Source organism: Petaurus breviceps, unplaced genomic scaffold, assembly GCF_028583685.1.
Source record: "Petaurus breviceps papuanus isolate PSGF00001 unplaced genomic scaffold, PetGlider_PUasm1.0 175, whole genome shotgun sequence".
In the NCBI taxonomy this organism is placed as follows: domain Eukaryota; kingdom Metazoa; phylum Chordata; class Mammalia; order Diprotodontia; family Petauridae; genus Petaurus; species Petaurus breviceps.
Genome location: NW_027185764.1, coordinates 45,213,295 through 45,224,013, shown reverse-complemented (window position 1 = coordinate 45,224,013; position 10,719 = coordinate 45,213,295). Strand labels below are relative to the sequence as shown.

General features: G+C 40.5%; 1 pseudogene; it reads left to right on the top strand.

The window, feature by feature from the left end:
• Positions 1-399: 399 nt before the first annotated feature.
• Positions 400-866, top strand: LOC138159113 (small ribosomal subunit protein uS10-like; annotated as a pseudogene).
• The last annotated feature ends 9,853 nt before the right edge of the window (positions 867-10,719 follow it).

The window sequence follows — 10,719 nt, the reverse complement described above, 5'->3', positions numbered from 1 at the left end:
GTGTAAGTGTCTGAGGCTGGAACCGAACTAGGGTCCTCCTGACTCCTGGGCCAGTGCTTTACTCACTTTGCCACCTAGCTGCCCCCATCAATTAGCTTTTACAAAGGGATGCTTACAGAGAAGAAATAATGAGAACAGAAATTAATCACAAAACACTTGGGAACACACTTTTACCTTTACCACTTTAACCTCTGGAAAGAGTAAGATCAAACTGAAAGCCTTATCCCCACAAAATTCACTTCCCAATTCATCATGGCCATTGGCTGAATCACTGTAAATCTATCTTGGCTGCCTACTATCTAAACTGGGTCAAACAGGTTTCTCAGAATGAGGTTGAAATGGATTGTCTAGCTTCCAGAAAATCCCAGCATGGACTTCATCTCCAATACTCATGGTGCTTTTTGGTGAAGGTATGGCGGCTGCAGCCGGCAGTCTCTGTCTCTCCTCCTCCTGACTCACCGATGTTCGCTCTCACCAAGGAAAAAGTTGGTCAGGAAGCCGCTGCCGTGGCATTAAAAGACACTGGCAAGACCCTCATGGAGCCCAAAGTGGCCATTCATGGGATCAGGATCACCCTCACCAGCCACAAAGTGAAATCACTGGAGAAAGTGTGTGCTGACCTAATTAGAGGAGCCAAAGAAAAGAACTTGAAAGTGAAGAGACCTGTTCAAATGCCCACCAAGACACTTTGAATCACAACTAGAAAAACTCCTTGCGTTAAAGGTTCAAAGACTTGGGATCGGTTCCAGATGAGAATCCACAAATGCCTTATTGATTTGCACAGTCCTTCTGAAATTGTTAAACAGATCACTTCTATCAGCATTGAACCAGGTGTAGAAGTTGAAGTCATCATTGCAGATGCCTAAGCCATCATCTCTTTTAATAAACTGATTGCAACTATTGAAAACAAAAAGACTCATGGTGCTTACTGTTCTGACCTTTTGAAGCTCACAAAGTCATAGACACTTCCAATGTGGTTGTGGTAGTTGTTATAGTTCGTCCTTCCTTCTCAAGGAGGACCACGACATCAAGAAGTGATCATTGTGAATTGGATTTAGTAAGACTGTACAAAGTCACCCGCCTCACTTTCTTCTCCAGAGCTATGTGGGTCCAAATATAGATCAGGATGACGAGAGATGGCCCCAGGCACCTCCAATACTCTTTCACTTAAAGGAGGAAAGAAATAGCCGTGTGACCTTAGGCAAGTCACTTAACCCCAATTGTCCTCCAAAAAGCAAAATAAATAAAGGAGGAAAGAACAAACACAAAAACAGAGTTCCATATTTTTTATGAGTGTTATGTTGACCCCAGATGGGAGGAAATAGGGCCTTGTATCAGCAATGCCATATTCACAATGCCTATGGAAATTACAGATATGCTGATATAATTATCCATCACAAAATACATCATGCTTGCCATATGGGGGAATAAGCTAGAAAATTTATTAAAATACCAAAAGACTGAGTCCCAAAACCAGAAAGTGAAAGCCATCAGAGTAGTTATGAAATTGGCACAGGTAGATAAAGTAGAAAGCACCCACATTCTCAAGCCTTTAAAACAGAACAGGCTACCTCAGGCAAAGGTCCTCCTCTCCCCACTCACAGCATCCACCCAGCATCCAGGAAGCGCGCTCCCAGCAGCTCTGGCCCCTGGCAGTCCTCAGCAGGAGTCCTTAGCAGAAATTCTGGCTGACTCAAAAAGGGCTTCGCGCTGCCGCCACTGCCTCTGCTGCTGCTGCCGCCATCACCGCCACTGCTAGCCACCGCAGGAACTCTAGTTTGGCTTCCACTTCCTCTTGCTCCGCCCCTTCCTGCTACGTCAGCAAGTCCAGTGCGGCATGGAAGATCTTTAAATCCCATAACCCTTACAGGCCTCTCCATCAAGAGGTTTAAGATGCCTCTCTCACCTGAACAAGAGCCAATCAGAAACAGGGAAATGAAAAAAGACTTGCCAATTAGTTCCTTTTGGATGCATCTCAGCTCTAGTACAGCAGTCAATAAACAGTATTTCTAGTAGAACAGAACCAGTAACAGAATGTCTGTGCATATTCCAAATGTCTTTCCCTAAGTAGATTCCCTACCCAGCATCTTCCATGTGGACCAGTGGCAGGTAGAGTACTCTGAGCTTGCTGTGGGGAGCTCCCATTGGCCAGACCTTTACTATACTTTAATGTTTATCTTTGTTATGAGGGGGAATTCAGAGGGGGAATAGTCAGGAAAAAGTTGGCTAGTATAAAAACAAAATACAAAAATAAAACTTTTTAATTTTTTTTGTTTCTACTATCACAGAGCCCGCCAATCTCTCTTATCCAATAGTATATCATGAAAGATTTTAAAAGGCCTTCCTTGATTGCAAAACAAACAAAATTTATATTATCTTAATAAATCAATGGTGTCTCTTTCTATCAAACATGGCTTTTCTTTTTTTTTTCCTAAGTGGCATAAACCATCTTTTTAATAATAAGTACTAAAATATTTTAGGAATCAGTTTCAACCTCACCAGAGTGTGGTTTCTAGTCTTCACCATTTTTCTTTGTTTTTTCATTAATTTTATGTTGTATATATATCTTAACACTAGAATCAGAATTTAAAACTACTTCAAAGGGCCAATCTGTATCAATTGACACAATGTATTCTTTCCCACCAGTTTCCCAAAGAAAACAGAGATAGGATGAAAATTTTTATTTCAAAATAAAATTATAATAAAAATTTTGAACCAAAGTAAAGTTTCTTGCTAGACAGAATTTTTATATAAACAGGAAAACACAAAAAGAAGATTATATATGATCTCTCCATTTTCTTGATTTTTTAAAAAAGTATATAATACATCCCATGTGCTACTTACAAAATTGTCCTGCTTGTTTGTGCTTCCTTCTTAACTTTCCTGTGTATTCTTCTATGTATTGTCTAGGAGAAAAAAATTTTAGAATTCTACATCCTAAAAGTTTAATTGTTGTGAGTGATGGTGAGCTCAAAAGTATTATTCCTATCGGTGACTAAGTAAAGCAGTAAAGGTACAAATTGTGGGAGCTGAGAAGGTTTATGTATTGAGAGGACTGGGTCCAAGTATGAGGGCAGTGTTTGGAGTGGAACACAAGACTGTGAATCAAGTGATTGGACATCTTGAAAAAGAAAGAATGACTGAGGGGCTGGTAGGATAATTGCCACAAGGATCTAAATAAGGTGACATACATGTTCAAAGGAGGAAAGGTTGCTGAGTGATGATGGCAAGGTGAGGGTGACAATGATAAGAGAGAGCAGGAAGTATGCCTACTCTTTCTTTGGACCAAGTGTGATGCAAGGGGTGGGAAGAAAGAAGGAAAAAAAAAAAAACCCTTCCAGTACTTTAGAGGGTAGCCTAGAATATAGAAAGGGCAGCTAGGGCACAGTTGATAAAGCACTGGGCCTGGATTCAAGAAGGCCTGAGTCAAATGTGGCCTCAGACACTTACTAGCTGTGTGACCCTGGATAAGTCACTTAACCCTGTTTGCCTCAGTTTCCTCATCTGTAAAGTAAACTGGAGAAGGAAATAGCAAACTACTTATAACACCAATGTTATAAGTACCCACAGCACCCTATGCAGCTATGATATAAGTACCCATAGCAGCTATGAATATACTGGTGTAGTTGTGAATCACAAAATGTAACAGACTCTCCACATGAAAGACAGAACCAAAACATACATTCAAACACCAGAAAGCCAAATCCATCATAGCAACCAAGAAGTTGGTACACATAACCAATTCAGTAAGCACCAACATTCCCGAGCTTTCTCTCCATCAGGCCTTCAAAACAAAACAAGCTTATTTAAGCAAAAATGTCCCTCATGCCAACTGCTCTGCCTCCCCGATGCTTGTTCCCAGCTCTCCTGTGCTCTCCCCTGGTCCTTCCTGTTCCACCCTTCAGCAAGCTCCTCCCACTCCATGTGATTACTTTTGACCTACTAAGGGGCAGGGAAGATCATCAAATTCCCATTAACATTACACTACTCCAGTATCTTTGCCTACAGAAGGCATGAAGAGTCAAACATGACTGCAGCGACAACTACAATGTGGGATATAGTATCTCCTAAAGGGACCCGTTTTCCTTGTGGGAGGAAAAGGTGATCCTGAAAGCAAGTGATTTTTTTTAATTGGTGGTTTCAGAAGGCAGAAAAGAATGGGAAGACAAAAGTACAGGAGTGTGCTAGAGTCAAGAGCTGATAGTTAAATTTTCAGTGTGAACATTTACCCTCAAAAATGGGCAAATGCCACAAATCAGAATTTGATTTATTGTCTAAACTTAAGAAAGTGTTAGAGATAATATTACTAATACAGATTAAACTTAAAAGTATGTCATGTATATACACACCCCCAAAGCTGATTGTTAAATATTTACTAGCATAACCCTGAAAGGATAGGGACTTGAGAAGGGTTGTTTACCCTTTGTTCTTGAAAAGAACCAATGACATCTGGAGGGTGATGTCTTGACTTTCAAGTGAATTGGATTTAAGTGAGGTAGAGCTATGCAAAGTCATCAACACCACTCTCTCCTCCAGAGTCATCAGAGTCCAGTGGCAAAACATAGGTCAGGATGACTGGCAATGACCCAGGATATAGTAGAAGATCTTGGCGTTTTTAAGCCAAGGTCTTTCCCAGGTCTCAGTTTGTCTGAGGCAACACCCATTCAGTAGTTCAAGGCCAGGTAAGAGCTGAGTTAAAAGATAATCTACTTTGCCTTCACAAAAGAATCACTCAAGGAGGGGACGACCCTCAGAGTTTCTGGGGAGAACAGAAATAATTGCTATTCATACTCACTCTGAGACATCAAAACCCAAACAATAAGCAAGTAAAATTTGGATTGGGGCCTATTATTGGCTAATCAATGACAGCCAGAGTGATTTGGATTTAAAGACATAGTCAAACCCATTTCAGTCCCAGTGGGCTTCATCAAAGCCTGTTTTTTCAGAGTTATATTTCAAGAAATCATAAGTAAAAACTAGTTCATTGTCCTACCTTTTTCAAATTATAGAATAAGTGGGGAAGGAAAAGAATCTAGCCCCAGACCCCATAAAAAGAAGAGGGGAAAAGAGGAGGAAGAAGAAGAGGAGGGAGAGAAGGAGGAGATAAAAAAAATAGCATCATTACCCAACTGGAACTGGCCTGTTAGGTCTCCCGGGACAACTACTACTACTTACAGATTGCTATTCATCCTTCATTCTCGAAGAGGACCAATGACATCAGGAGGGTGATGTCTTGACTTACAAGTGGATCAGATTTAAGTGAGATAGAGATGTCCAAAGTCATCAGCCTCACTCTCCTCCAGAATCATCAGAGTCCAGTGGTAAGACATAGGTCAGGATGACCGGGGATGGCCCAGGATGCAGTGGATAGGGCGGAAACAGATGAAGAAGAAGGACCAAGGAGTGGTAGCTAAGGAAAAAAGAATTCACCCAAGGAATTCGTGAGTAAAGGATTCTGAAGGAAGGGAGGAGTTTGTTAGCCATGAGACATTAAGGTTATGATGCCCTTCCCAGTAACCAAAAGAAGCTCTAGGGGTGGCCAGGTTGCTCAGCAAGTAAAAGCACCAGCCGCAGAGTTGGGATAACCTGGGATTGAATCCGAGCTCAGATACTCAGTACCACACCCAGAAATAACTAGCCATGTAACCTTGAGCAAGTTACTTAACCCCAATTGCTTAAAAAAAAAAAAAAAGAAGTTCTAACTCAGGTCTTAGCCTATGGGAAGGTTGATTTATTTGCTCCCTTTTGTCATCTCTTCCTAGCTCCAACTCTGTTCTTGATTGATTGGGGGTAAGGCTCATATACCGGCCTGATCCAGGTGGTCAGGTGCTGGTCTAAGTAGGAAATACTGTCAGCCACCTGCTTATTGTCAGCAACTGTGCTTTTTATCATACAAAATATATCAAAACCAATTTTAAAAGTTTCAGCTTCTGCTTGGTTACTATTAATGAGTGATGAAATTTTGTTACCTTCACTTACAGAAGCTAACATGGCAATATTGTTAAGCAATTTACTTGGGATGAATGGGCTACATGTACTAAATTCTGTGATAGTATTGAATTCATGGCATAATATGCTGCTACCCAGCAGGGTCCAGGGGAATAGCCTGGCAAATAGTCAAGTGCTTGCTTGAATGAAAATCACCAGGCCATGGGATTAGGTAACAGCCTAGCATGCATCCGCCAGGTGCACTTGGGGCTGAAGGTTATATCCTTTCTAGGGCAGCTCTAGAGAAGAGGTCAGTCAATCAATCAAAAATAAAGCAGTTATGTGTGCCCTCAGTTCCTGTGGAGGTGGGAATGGAAGGTCCTGCTCATCATTGGTTGTCTCTTAAAATGCCCTGGTGCCTGACTCTATTTACAGAACAGTCATAGCAGGATCTGGTTTGGTCCAGGATCCCTAGGACTCTTGTAAATGAAATTTAAACCTCTGAAGCAATGTCCCTCATGCCTGGATTTTTAGTTCGATGTAAGGTTCAACTCAATGCCACCTTCTACATGAGATCTTTCCCAATTCCCCCTAACTAGTAGCACTCCCCACTCCACAAAAATTTACTTTCTATAGATATTGTATTTATTTAGCTACGTAATTGTTATTTTGCAAGACCCCTATGGCAGACATTTTCACTTTTGTCTTGACTTCCCCAAAGTCTAAAGTTTATGGAATTGAATAGAAATTAATCTAGCTTCCTGGTTGCAACCTCTAGACCAAACCTCTGGAAGCTTCTCTGCATCCCTTGGAATTCCCTCTGAATTGCTCCTCCCATTTCCAAGAACAGCCTTCTTTGTCATTATTCACCTGACCTCATGGGGTCCATGGGGTTCTCTTGGTAAAGACACTAGAGTGATTTGCCATTTCCTTCTCAGGCGTGTCTCCATTTTACAGATCTGGAACTGAAGCAAATAAGCATTAAGTGATTTATCCAGCTATTAAGTGTCCGAGACCAAATTTGAACTCAGATCTTCCTGATTCCAAGTCAGTGCTCTCTATCCACTACACTACCTAGCTGACCCTTCTATAATAGTCTAAAGATGTTTGTTTGTCCCTTTGGATGATAAGCAAATAACTCTTATCTCCAAAATCCAGTTCCCACAAAAATGTATTTCCTCTTTTAGGTCTTTTTCATAAAGGATTTGGCCCCTTACCCTAGATTCAGTTTTTGACATATAGGTCATCTTTGAAAGAAGAAATCTCCGGGTGGCTAGGTGGTGTAGTGAATAGAGTACCGGCCCTGGAGTCAGGAGGACCTGAGCTCAAATCTGGCCTCAGACACTTAACACAAAAACTAGCAGTGTGACCTTGGGCAAGTCACTTAAACCCAATTGCCCTACCTTCCCCCCTCAAAAAAAGAAAGAAAGAAAGAAGACATCTCTTATTTCAAATGCCATGGGTTATTTACTTAGCAATCCTAAACAATTAATGTTCATGCTATTTTTTTTTTTTGTAATTTGTATCGTGTTTCAAGAGAACTAGAGAAGTTTGCTACTTAAAGACAAACTCTGTAAGTAAACCACCTAATAAACGTTTTGTAAATATAGATTTTCCCTTATTAGATTTTTGTGAAAGTGCACAATTAATAGTTTTTCTGCTCCACACCACCCACGATGTCATCTGACCTTCCTCACAAAAGGATCATGAGCATGGTCACATCTGTGTGTCAAAAAACGCTAGTTTGTAAAACAGTTAATACATTGTAACAACACTGTTCTAGTGATCAAAATGAATCAACCCCATGCATTAATTCAACCAGCCATACAAAAAAATGGTTCATTTAGAAAGGAAAGAAACCTGAAAATGGTTGATTCATAGGTCACATAAAGACATTGCTTAATAAACAAGGGTGAGCACTGATTCTACAATGATAACCTTGATTTCAACAGAAAACTTTATTATTTCTGCCCCCTAAAAACAGGTCAGAGCTTCCTCTTGGAAGAGCCATTTTCTTAGTTTCTAACATGGGGTGGGGAATGTACAAAGGAAGGAAGGAGGGAAACAGTTCTATTTTTTTCAGAGGTATTGAAAATTTTTCTAAAATACTTAGAACCTGAACTTTTAAATATGACTTCTTTAAAAAAAAAATATATATCACTAAAGAATTCACCAAAAAAGAGGCAAACATTACAGAAGTTCTTTAAAATGAGTATGAATGAAAAAAAAATTCTCTCTAGATACAGCAAAACAAATATTAATACTTAGTTTATGCTGCTTAGGTGGCCTCTATTTCTTATACAAACCACTAAAAATAATTTTTTTTAAATTGAACCCTTCCATTGCTTTATTAGGAATTTTTATTCCCACTACTGGAAAAATTCCTATCTAAAAATGGCTTATACTTTCAGATTGAAATTGCTAATGTTTGGCCACCAGGTGGCACCAACTCCCACTAAAAATCATCTTGCTCCATGTAGTCTTTCAGTGAAAGGCTAATATTCGCTAAAGAAGTTAGCCCCAGAAAAATGTGTTGTTAGTCACTGAAATTAAGAACACACGGAAGTCACTGAAATTAAGGAGACATACTGTTGCTAGTCACTGAAATTAAGGCAGCAAGTAGCAGAGCCAGTCAAGCAATAAACATGTATTAAATAAAGACATTGCTTAATAAACAAGAATTCTGTGCCTTCTATGTTCCAGGCACTAAGTGAAATGTTAGCAGGGGCGGGGAACCCGCAGCCTTGAGGCCACAGGTGGCTCTCTAAGTCCGCAAGTGCGGCCCGGCCGGCCCATTGACTAAATCCAAACTTCACAGAACAAATCCCTTTATCCATTTGGGATTTAGAGTCTAGTCCTGTCATTATACAGTTTAGAAAACAGGCCTATTAAAGTCAATCAGTCGTTAACAGGCACTTATTAAGCTAAGTGATCAGCTCTGGAGGTGGAAAGAAAAGCAAGAACAGTTCCTGCCTTTAAAGGGCTCACACACCAATGAATGGAGTGATTTGCCCAAGGACACATGGTAAGTAAAAGAGGAATTTAAACCTAGTGCTTGTTGCAATATTTCATTGAAACATGGACCTAGAGCTAGAAAAGGAAAAAAGAAACCTCAAAGATAAATTTAATTGGACCCTCCACTTTTAGAGATGAATAAAATGAGACCCCCCACTGATCTGAGATTCCATCTCTGGAAGATAATTAAAAACCTATTACTACCATCAAGGAAACTGACATTAACTTTAAAACGAGGATATTTTTGTTTCAATATTTTGCCCATATACAGAATGTATAGTTAAATTTGTATGTGTGGGGTGGCTAGGTGGCGCAGCAAATAGAGCACCAGCCCTGGAGTCAGGAGGACACGAGTTCAAATGCAGCCTCAGACACTCAACACACTTACTAGCCATGTGACTTTGGGCAAGTCACTTAACCCCAATTGCCCTCCAAAAAGCAAAAAAAAAAAAAAATTTGTATGTGCAATTGTGATAGTAATGGAATATAAAGATCCCCCTGTATTGGCTTGGTTTTCAAATTGATTGTGTTAAAACCCAGAGCTTGTTAATCCCACCGGTGGGATGGACTTGTTGATGTGAAAAGAAAGTCCTGAACTGGGAGGAGCTGGTGACTTAGATTTGGAGAGACACAAGAGAGAGGCAGAAGAACTTTTTGGAAGCAGCACCCTCGTGGAGGCAGAGAGAGAGAGACTGAGAGGATTGCTGAGGGCCACTTTGAATTGCCCTGGACTTTTGAGACCTGCCCCCTGAGCTGCCAAGGACTGAGGAGACATGGCTGTTTTGCTGGTACTTTGTCTGTCTGTTTTGATGTTGTTTTGCCAGATTTGTCCACTGGTGAAAGACAGTCCTGTTGAAGAAGTCCTAGAACCTTTCTGTTGGCTAAGAGCTCCTGAGACTGTCCTGCAGACAGAGAGTGAATACTGTCCACTGGTGAAGGGCAGTGCTGTTGTTGCAGGGGTCTGGGAACCTTTCTGTTGGTTCAGAAACCCTGAAGAAGGATTTTCTTGTTGTATGTTTACAGAAATCCTGGGAGAGGGTTTTGCTAATGTTTTCAGGGGTTCTAGGACTGTGCAGACAGAGGATGAATTAATGAAGAGACTGGCAATGTATCTTGTAGCCTTGCTAAGCCTAGTCTCCCCAGGAACTAAGATTGCTGAGAACTTGCCTAGTGTCAAGATGAAGAAAAGAACTCCATTTGGGTATTAAGTGCTGTGCTTAAACTTGATGTAACTGGGGTAGATTCAACTGTGATCCAGGGGTGGGGAACTTTTGACCTTTTTGTGTTCTATGGTTGAATAAATGAATATACTTTACTTAGATTGGAAACTAATCTCCATTTGAGAAGAGGGGCTTTGTGGTGGACTAAATGAAGGTACAGCCTAGGGGTGAAGTATTTAGAACAGGGACTTTGTAATTGATTGGATGAATGTAAGGTCCAGGGGTGGGGTAGTACTTGGAGATTATTTAATCACCCTTAGTAAATGCTGTATTTTGAATGATGTCATATTTTGATCTTCTCTGTTCTTAATTTGTCACTGAATAAAATGGAGAGCACCTATGCTGGTATTCTGAACCTTGGGAAGTTGCCTTTCCTTGGCATTACATTACAGCAATAATTATAAGTATTTAGTCATGCAGTATACTTGTGGGCAGAATGTTATGAGTAAGCTCTCCTGCTTTGAGGTCATTCAATTCATATCTACAACTCAATCAAAATTCTAGGAGCTATTGTTTCTAGGGGACAACTGGATGGCACAGTGTATAGGACACTGAG